The sequence below is a fragment of the Ostrea edulis genome, chromosome 9 (genome assembly GCF_947568905.1).
Source record: "Ostrea edulis chromosome 9, xbOstEdul1.1, whole genome shotgun sequence".
Lineage (NCBI taxonomy): Eukaryota > Metazoa > Mollusca > Bivalvia > Ostreida > Ostreidae > Ostrea > Ostrea edulis.
Window position 1 is genome coordinate 30525733 of NC_079172.1, and position 11345 is coordinate 30537077.

At 33.6% G+C, this 11345-nt stretch overlaps 1 protein-coding gene across 4 annotated transcripts in view; it reads right to left on the reverse strand.

Annotated features, from left to right (window-relative positions):
- The window catches only part of LOC125659604 (leucine zipper putative tumor suppressor 2 homolog), a 28537-nt gene extending 20605 nt beyond the window's left edge, over positions 1 to 7932 (reverse strand). Inside the window, exons 1-3 of one of the 4 annotated variants that reach the window (XM_048891338.2) lie at positions 7739 to 7913; positions 5182 to 5304; positions 4450 to 4531 (exon numbers count right to left, since the gene is read on the reverse strand). The gene's annotated coding sequence lies outside the window, so the exon portion shown is untranslated. Of the gene's footprint in view, positions 1 to 3204; positions 3379 to 4449; positions 4532 to 5181; positions 5305 to 7738 lie in introns of those variants that run through there. The other 3 variants (XM_056150164.1, XM_048891336.2, XM_048891339.2) reach the window with 3 other exon arrangements.
- Between the last annotated feature and the right edge of the window lie 3413 nt (positions 7933 to 11345).

Sequence of the window (11345 nt, forward strand, 5' to 3'; positions counted from 1 at the left end):
AGTGGAACATTTTGTTGACTGCAATGAAATTTAAAATATTTTCATCAAAAAGTAAATCCATGTTAAAAAGCACTGTATTTCCACAGCACAGATTACTCAATTTTCCTAAAGTGCTTCAAACTCTCCATTGTGACTGCAGACAGAGTTAATTACACTTTGTCCATATCAATCTAAAATGTTTTTAAAAAGGGACATGGAAGGGTGTATAAATCAACAAGAGTTAATGACCCTGCTGAGCCTAATCCTCTGGATATAATCCTTGGTAATTCTTTGCAAGGCTTCCTCCAATAGAAGTCTGGACATATCTGATTAGGACAATGGCAAATACATGACCCATGACAATGCACTATGATCAAAAAGATTCTTGTCCATCAACTGTCCAGTCTGGCCAGCAGATGATTAAATGACACTTACTGAAAAAAAACCCATAAAACTAATCTGCTTCTCTTATCGGTCCCTGCATTCACGTTCCCTGTAAAGTGGGAAAAAATGTTTCTGTGCTTCTCCGGAAACGCAGGTGAAAGAGACAAGAGATGGGTTTTTATAGAAAGGTGTAACGATAAAAAGCCATCTGATAACAAAGACAGGAAATCCCCCAACTGTATGAATAGGTGATAGATAGCCAAATAATGCTAAAGAAAACAAGTAAAGCTGACACTATACTCCAGACCTAGATGATAAATATTTAATTCAAACAATTACTAGCAAACAGTCCCTTTTGTCCACTTTGATATTGAAATCTGTGGCAACTATAATCTCTCGTCCAGTACATTTCCTCCCATGTTATGTAGCTCCTCAAAGCACCTGAATCCTTTTTTGAAGTTTAATAAACTAATTCTTTACACAAGTAATAAATAAATGTTAGCTGGTCAAACACAAGGCAATAAATTGCCAAATCAAACACTCCCGACAAAAGCTGTGTAAGGCACCTTTACAAGATTTTCATACGGTTTTACGAACAGAATTGTGATTTCTGTTCTCAATATCATGATGTCAAAAAGATTAAAATCATTGGTGTAAAGCTACATGACTTTCCAGATATAAAAATTAACAAAAATCTTGTTTGTCATTACAATAGCATCCTAATTTTGACATGTACATGTACCAACAACATTTTTTTTTTAAAACTCCATGTTCTGGAATAAATAGGTGTTCCTGTCCAAAGATTGTAAAAATGCAAGAGGAAATGTGAGTACCCATATATTCAAACTAAAAGTGGAGTCTAAACCTCTGGGTGCACTAACCCCCCACCCCCACCCCAACATAGCAAGTGTAGATATCTGCAGCACCATATTCTATACATATTCTACGCACATTAGAAGTGCCTGTGTACTAGTAAATCTGAAAATCATGATATCAATATTTAAATAGAAGAAAATACAAATCATCATTTTACAATATAATTCTCAGATATTATCGTAATAGATTTCCCTTTCAATTCTAACAGAAAAAAAAGTATAATCAAAGAACGGGGCCCAAGTCTTGATCCTATGTAGAAAGATCAAAGAGTTGTACAAAGAATGAATGGGTAAAAGTTCTTCCTTAATCAGCCTATTCAACAACTGTGGACACAGGCAATACAGTAGTGTTTGTTCTGCAGATTTTATAGCCAAACTTCCATATAAAAAAATCAGGTGACATTTTAATCAGTAATTAAAATTTAAAATACACAAATGTGGTGCAAGTCATCTTATAGTACCAAGAAGCAGACAGTATTGTTCTGTGTACACCACATGTCAATTTGGTTTAAAGATTTAATTGAATTCTGTTGACTTTCATTCTCAATTTAAATACAGCCCTAGAGAAATTTTCTATTTGATTCACATATTAAGCTTACCAGTAAAAGGTTTATAACACTGCAAATTAATTACAAACATTTTACCAAATAAGGCTAATCATTCAAAGGAGATATCCTCTTTCATTGAATTATTTACCTTTAGAGTGAAAGTAGAAATGTGACAGATTTAGATTTACCCACTCATTGTCTTGCAGTAGTTAGGGGTATATGGACAGCTTGGGTAGCTCAGTAATTGAAGCACTTGATTAGTAAGGTAGGGGTCCCAGGTTCGATGCCCGGTCCAGCCATACATTTTCTCTTTTCCTATATTACAGTATTAAATTAATCTCTAATCAAGGTTCCCATGGATTCACGGACTGATTAAGATATTCACTTCTGAGAGAGAGATGAAGAGAGAGAGATAAAGAGAGAGAGAGAGGGGCACTATATGATTTATTGCAGACTCTACCTAACACCCATTTACTTCTGGGTGAATGTTTGATAAGGTTTCACAGCTAAAACATGAGTTTCTTCTACAAGTGCTGAGGCTGATTAAATAAATAAACATTGTATCATATGTTCTACAGCATTCTGCAGCATTTACAAGGCAGCCTTTTCAAGTTCAAGAAATTGCTTCTGAATAGATGTGACAATTCCCGAAAATTAGATACGATTGTCACATTTAACAACTCTTTGATGTCTATCATTCAAGGGACATAACTTGGAAGCAAAGAAACTAAGACCACCTATGAACAATCACAAAATTCCTGTACCTGGAAAAGTCTGCACCCCAGACCCACTAATCTCTTTCTAATAACCATTAAATTATACAAGCACTTGATACTGAAGTTAAACGGTTATTGACTCGGACATCCACTGGGTTAGTGAGACTCGGAGACCTTCGTAGGTTAACACTGCATAATAACGACCCAAGGTACCTCTGATGTCTTATTGTGGTGGCTCCTTTTGTTCAGCCACATCGGGTCATTCCCCCCCTTTATTATTTTTGTCAAACCTCTGATTATTAATGTAAATGTCTTTTTCATTTACCTTTTCTCCTTTAGAGGTAAATATCACATTCTCGTTGTTTTCGACATAAATTTACATTTTTATGAAGTTAACTAGCTTTGGTCACTGCCCCTGGCTTCCCTGCTGTGGGCCAAAATGAAGCTTTTTACAGATATTGACTCTTTGAAGCATTTCATCTTCTATTACAAATTGGACTTTTTATTAATAGAATAAAGAAAATCGATTAGGTTTGAAAGAAAAGCTATTTTGCCAAGAAAATGTCAGATGTGCCGGATAATAAATTTAGGCATTCTCCCCAATGCAAAATATCTTTGCCTTTTTTTGCATTACTCCTGTATTTTGTTTTGGGGTAAAAAAAAAAATAAAGTTGCACAAAACAGAGAAAAATGTTGGCTCACCTTCGAAATCGAAAACATTTTACATAAAATCCCACAAGAATCACCATCCATCTCAGCAACCTTCGAAAGTTATTACTGAATTTTACCCAGCCTGCATTAGTAATTATAGCCATAATTTGTTTCCATGACAAAGCTGCAGTCGGTGCAGGAGCGAAAAGGCTGAGATTATGATGTGAATCACAGATCTGTATCAAAAAACAGATGATAGATTGCTAGCACTGGGTTTACATCTACAAACAAACATACAGACATTCTCTGACCTGCATAACTAACCCTGTCAGCACTTGAGAGCAGACGGTAGATGATGTACACAAACCATCATTCAATGTGCGATCAGCTACATAAAGCCTGATGCTTGCTTCATATTCAAGGAGTTCTATCTCTCAATCCAGATTACTTCATAATACTACTGCATTGCACTATTACTCAGCTGCCCACGAAGTGTATGGAGGGGGATACAAGAACTCTCCATTGGAGGCTACAGGAAATACATTTATTGAGAGGGGTCAAAGTTCAGTTCATTGGGAAGGGTCAAAGTTCAGTTCATTGGGAAGGGTCAAAGTTCAGTCCATTGGGAAAAGTCAAAGTTCAGTCCATTGGAGAGGATCAAAATTCAGTTCATTGAAGAGGGGTCATAGATTAGTCCATTGGATGGGGAGGGTCAAAGTTCACTCCAGTGGGGGGATCAAAGTTCAGTCCATGAGAGGTTAAAGTTCAAATGGGGCAGGAGTCAAAGTTTAGTCTATTGGGGAGGGTCAAAGTTCAGATACTAAACATAAACCACATTAGTGTAATTGCTTTCGTATGTATTCTATTTTTGGTTTGGTCAAGAAATGGTGTACAATCAAAGTAAACAATTCATTGTACATTAATACTTCATATTTAAATGATTTACACAGCTATGTTACTATATAGTACTAAAGGATCATGTGGATGATCGAGTCTCATTTTTTCTTTAAATTTTTTAATTTTTTCTTGTAAAATTTATTTAGTTCCAAGAATAAAGAATAATATTTTGGTAATACTTTGTCAACATGACATTCAGTAGCTGTTATAATAGAAAAGACACTGTCTATACATACATTGCTATAACACGAGTTCAAATCAAAATCAACAGTTACCATTTCTTAGCAACAAAATTTTAGGAAATAAAAATGAAAAAAAAAAATAACAAGCCTACTTTGCCGTAGGAATTTAAATTTGTATTGTAGCACAAAATGAGATAGAGAAATAAAACAAACCTACCTTAATGTACGAATTGCAATTTCTCACAAAAAATATTCCCCTTCATATCAAATTCAGGTCCACCATTCTCAAGTTAAGACTCCTAAAAGAAATGGTTTACATAAGAGAAGTCTAGAAAAGAGAAACATAATATCGCCCATAATAGAATCCTTTGAAAAACTCTAATCTGACACCTACATAATAAATGAAGGCAATATATAGCAAGGATTGAAATATACATTTAGACTGTGAAATGTGTATGTAAATATCCTGTAACTATCAACCTGCCAAGAATGCATTCATTTATAGGGTCTACAGATCCCATGATAACCTTCATATTGTACTGGTATATATTTTATTTTGAGAAAAATAAGGCCTTCGAACTGGTGTTCAGAAAATTTTTCATGTTGAGAAGACATGTCATATTCCAATTATAAAATCATCACACTTCTTTATCATTAGCAACTATAAACATCAGGATTCATATTTACCTGTAATTTTTAAATTACAGGTGTCTCGGAGGAGCCTAAGTTCTGGTGTAATCTTACGAGACATGTATCAATAATCGTACAACTAAGTGAGCTATTACAAAAATTCAGTCATAAGAGAATAATAATTGACATGCCTTTTAAATCTCTCTCTCTCTCTCTCTTTTTCTTAAATATAATAATACTCACAATTCTATTTGCAAATATTCATCCTTTTTCTAATTCAAGTGTCAGTTATTTTCAATCTCTACCCTCAAAAACTTACAAGATAAGTGTCCATCATGTTATTCCCCAGAGGCCTGTTGCGCGGTTGACCGCACACATACCTGGTCACAGTAAAGGGCCTTTATCAGTGTTGGGTACACTAGCCTTATGGGGAAATTGTCACCTATCAATACACAAGACAATCTGTCAATGAAAATTGTCAATATCTTAAAAAACTCTGTCCTAACCCTCACCTATGGGGACACTAGAAATGATCTGATCTTGCCAGTCGGTCCGATTTCAGAGACTAAGTGAGCAAAAAATTACAGAAATGATCTCTGATAGCTCGGAACAAGCGAGGACTGGCTTTCACACATGAGAAAACCAGATAAAACCGATATCAAAGGGAGAAACCTGCGTTTTAAACTCAAAAGTACACGCAATCCATCTTCCAAACTGCTATTTAATATTTAAATGAGGGACTCCCAGACATTCAAATTTAAATTTTTTATTTCACGGCTCTTTTTCCTCTGTAACCACCATGGCTCCATTTAACAATGGTGCCTTGTTGAATTTGAAGTACACAAATTTTACGATATTAAAATGATATTAAGTTTAACACTAAAAAACACACTATTCTAATATTTCTCCCATCAAAAATTACATTAAAATGTAATGAAGCAATAGCAATTGATATTAAAGTTTATTTCTGTCACCCTAAAACAGTTATCAATCTTCATGTAGTGCAATCACATGACCATGAAATTTACAAAACAATTATGAATGTGCTGGAAATACCTAATTTTTCCTATTACATGAACTGATAAAGCACTAATTATTCATAATTAGTGTAAGATTATCAGAAAAGAAATATATACATTCATCAGCTTGACTCAACTTTAAGGAGGTGTACCACATTGTCATACTGGCTGACTTCCTGTATGGATGAATATAAATGTAAATACAACGTATCAGCAACATTTAATAGTACCCCAGTATGTTAGTGTGTTGACTGCTGAACTGTAGATTGCAGGTTCGAGTCCAGCAGGGATTTAGATTTTTTATCAAATTACTTTCTACTAAAATTGCATTTTTTGACTAAATAAAGTGAATTTGAACATTTATAATTTGAAAATATTGTTGTACATATCCTCCACTTTTCATCCATACCAAATTCCTCTGGTGTGGCATTCCTCCTTAACATGTAATAACATTTCTTTTAGAGATCCACCGATACCTGTACTGTACGGCTGCACTGTGGAATCATTTGAATTTATGGGGGCCAAATTTCGAATCGTGTTTTACCAAGATTTTACGTTTTAGTTGGGATGTAATTTTGTCCATATGATTTCCATACATTGAAACATCGTACAAATTTTGTATTTCGTGGTGGTTTGAAATTCGTGGGATAGAGGTACCCTAAAAAATCCATGAAATTTGAGCCCCAATGAAATTTAATGATTCCAGAGTACCTTAGGAAATGTTCTATTTATACATTGCGTCCAATTTCTTCACAAACCACCATGAAATACATGTCATTCATCCTGTAGCTGAATATAAAATGAAATAAACGGTGTGCGTTTATTTTCGTAACACCCCTTGTAATTGCTTACCTGGCGAGGAAGAACTGTGGAACTATTACAAACTGTGAAATATATTCCTTGTTTAACACACCATCACAGATACAAACTGTTAAACTATACAGCCAATTTTCTCAAAATATTTTCCAACAATACAATATTTTTCTTTCTACTTTATACTCAACTGAGTGCAACTATGCCCTGAGTAAGAATGCAAGTTTTATTACCTATGTATATTCTTGTTTTTATCATTCAGAAATATATGAATGAAGAATTATAAATGAATGACAGCTAGTGTTTTAAAATTTTTATTTGAATTGTTAGATTTTCTTTGAAAAGATTTACTGCTACAAAAATCTGTTTTGATCAATTGCTTACATTAACAAACTCAAAATGACTGATCAGTTTTTTTGACATTCAAAGTCGTGGTTTGCACAAAGTTGTCACAGTAAACAGGATATTGAAGATCAAAGCCACAATTTTCTCAGAAAAAAAGTAAATTTATGTATAAGTAATTAATTCCAAAGACAGGATAGGTATTTTACATGTATATTATTTACGTAATCATTTACATATTATTGGCATTGATAAATGTTTTGTGATTTTTCCTATGCTACATTCTGTGTTTCAATTATTGAATAAGAAATTCTTATTTCTTGATATTAATAAATTATAAATTGACTGATTTTCTAAAAGTTTATGGTTTTTGTTAAGCTTTTCAGCTCAGATACAAACCCTTATTAAACCAGGTGCTGGCACTTTACAAACAATGTAACTAAATTTGACAGGCATGAAGACCAGAGATTGATTAAAAGTAGCCTTTAAAACGACACTTACCAAATCAGTGCATTTTCTAGATGAATTCATCTTGACAAACAATAAATTCAGTCAATTTTAAAAAACCTCCATATGCCATCTGTCAAAATGTTAAGATGCATGCAAACTTCTGTGATTGTGAAACAAATATTTTTCCATTTGAGACAACAACAAAAAATAAATAAATAAACAAACAAGCAAAATCAAACAAAACACAATTACCAGGAATGGATTGGAAGTATTCTAAGTCACCATGCACTTTTGAGTGGTCTTAATCTTTTTTCTTCCACTAAAATATTTCCGTCCTGTAAAATAACAAAAGATGTAAACAGAAACTCTCTCCGAACAAAAGACAATGTGCACAAAGTCTGCCACGCAGTGATCCGTTTTCGTTTGATCTGTGGCGGTTTTCCACTGGAATGACTGACAATATAATCTGATGTAAGCCACACAAACTCATGTCATGAAGTGCAAACCATAATTGTCACTCTGCTGAAAACCAAAGTATCTTGGTTAATTATGTCAATGAGGGGTTTCTATGTGATGGCAATACGATCCCTGGCCTTTTAACAATTTGTCAACTAATCCCGTGATTTTGATGAGTAAAAATGACAACATAAAATTCAATTCTGACCCTTTTTATGGAGGTAACTAGGGAAACCTTTATATGAAGCAAAGCAGAAAATTAGTGACAGATTCAAATGAAGAAAAACTTCACTGTATCAAAACTCCTACAGATCTAATATAAGGACACTTGATACAAAAAAAAAAAAGATACATGAAAGTTGAAGATAACGAACAGTGATCAATCTCATAACTCCTATAAAGGTGTAGATAACGAACAGTGATCAATCTCATAACTCCTATAAGCAATACAAAATAGAGTTGGGCAAACACGGACACCTGGATATACCAGAGGTGGGATCAGTTGATGGGTTGATATATTTTGTGGCTTAGTTTGGTTGTAAAAATTCCTAAAACTTAAGATACTTGTAAATTTTCTATGATGTTCAAAAGTTGAAATACATTACTCCTCCGTAAGTTTTGCACGCTGTTTTTAAATCAAAGGAATAAATTACATTCCATATCGTAAATTGTATTTATTTTACTTATAAAAACATAGAATTTAGTTTTCATTTTCATCATTTTTGGAAAGAAAAAAATTTGTAACAAGTGTTGTTAAGAGTCAAAATCAGAAAGCTTGATATCAAGCATTTCATGGAAAGTATAAAATTTTGTTTTTCAAATGCTGCTGATATATATTTGATTAAAAACCCAAAAAATAACTAAAAATGAGTTTGGACGCATTATGTGTCTGGTATCCAGGGACATTCATTTCCTTAACAACATATGCACAAATTCTTGTGATAATCAATGATTCTTAGCTATCTTAGGGGGGTATATTTCCTGTAAGTAAAAATATGTTGAATATAGTCACACAATGTCAACAAACAATACACGTACATGAAATGCAGGTACTAGAAACAGGACAAGTATCTGCCAATCAACCAGTGCATACTTTGAAGTCATCACACCAGCAAATTGTTTATACATGTACATTGAAATCTAGCAAACATGAAAAAAAGTAGTTGAACTAAATTAAGATATGATATTTACAATTACCAAGGATTTGTCATTAATATTCCTAGATTAGTTTAATGTATTTCATTTTGTTATTCAAACAGAAAGCACCAACTTTTAACTTGATTTGATAAAGTGCATCACAAAGTGGCTAATGTTTACATGGTATGTCTGGAGCTATATGATGCCTATCCATGTTTGTATATTGCAAGATCCCAAAGAAGACTAAGTTTGATGAAGGTTGGCCTTACATTGTGCAAGATATTATCAAAATGTGATTTGACTACATATGACATAAAATTCCAAAATGAGGCCACATTGACCTACTTTTGGGTTGTGATACATCTTCCCTTGAAGATGCATCATCTGACCAAGTTTGATGGTGCTGAGTCTCAGTGTGCAAGAGATCATGTGGATAGGATTTGAGTACGTATCGCCATAAAATTCCGGAAGGAAGCCACTGTGACCTATTTTTGGGTTACGATACACCTTTTCCCAAAAGATGAATCACCTGATCATGGTTGATAGTTCCTAGGTCTCACAGCATGAAAGATAAAAACCCCAAAAGAAAAACCTAACAGACAGACAGACAACTGCAAACCATAATACGGTTAACCAAAAGATAAGCATATGTAAAAGCCTGTGTATCACAAAATTGCTTACATTATGAGTTGTTTCGTATAAACATTGGAAGCAAAGGGAAGTAACTTCTGCATAATTTGGTTTGCCAATTATACAATGTACCCTGTGCTTCCATTGATTATATACAGGTACCCAAATAATTCAAACGATGTAATACATGTATTATTATCTGATAAAAGTATAAAAAGTGAATCATAAATAATAAAATTAGATATATAGGTCCTCGCACTTTTTAAGATGCAAGACATACATAAACAGAATCATATATCAAAGTCAGAAAAATGCAATTTTCCTTAACAACACTTATCAAAATTTCACAAAAACTATCAATTATGATGATATAATAGTATTCATAAAAATTTCATGAAACTGTTTCTTTAAAAAAAGTATACAAAATGTATGTAAAATCGCATAATGAACTTGATAGAGAAGTCGATGAAAACAGAGTTATTGCCCTTGGATTCAATATTTTGAAATATATTGATTATTCATATATATACATAACTCAGACTTTTGAAATGTTTTATGTTGAACGAGATTTTTTACAACAGCTATTGGAAAGGACTCCCACAAAATTTATGTTCCTGTCATTTGACAAAATCTTATGATGTCACAGGAGGGTGGAACTACTAAGACATAATTCTTGCTTTGCATATTAAACAACATTATGCTCCCAATAGAATTCTTGCTTTATACAACAGTATCATGCTTCCTTTACACAACATTTAGAGCAGTATTATGCTTTCTTTACTATTCTCACTTTACAAAACACAACACATAAAACCATGCAGCATTGTGCTTTCGATATCTATATATTTTCTAGTTTACATAGCATAAGTACAATATGTATCAGCATTATGCTTTAAATACAGTTTCAAACAAGATGTATTTGTGAAACACAAATGCCCCTGATAATGGCCAATTCCAAAGATGGCCAATGTCACAAGGACAAATGTCAAACTCCAAGGTCAAGATCACAGGGTCAAACATTTTGGTACCCACAAAAATTAAGGTCTTGTCACAAGGAATACTCATGTGAAATATCAAAGCTCTAGCACGTACTGTTCAAAAGTTACTAGCAAGGTTAAAGTTTTCAAAAAGTAGGTCAAACTCCAAGGTCACAGGGTCAAACATTTTGGTACCCACGAAAAGGTCTTGTCACAAGGAATACTCATGTGAAATATCAAAGCTCTAGCGTTTACTGTAGCAAGGTTAAAGTTTCAGACAGAATGACAGAATTACAGAATGACAGACAGGACAAAAACAATATGCCCCCCAATCTTCAATCTCAGGGGCATAAGAACAGGATAATAAGTACTGATAACATATGATTTTATTTATCAGCATCTTTTGTTTCAAAAGAAATTCAACAGAATTGTCATATTTAAGGTATTAAACAATACATGCAGCATTCTTGATACACCAGGGGTGGATCCAGAAATTTTTTGGAGGGGTGTGTGTGTGTGTGTGTGTGTGTGTGTGTGTGTGTGCAACCCCAAGTGTGTACTTTTTATTGCTTAAAAAGGGGTTGGGGTGTTGGTTAAAGACCCCAAAATGGTGAAAAATTACCTTTTGTTATTGAAAATGTTCAACCAAAGGGGGGGGG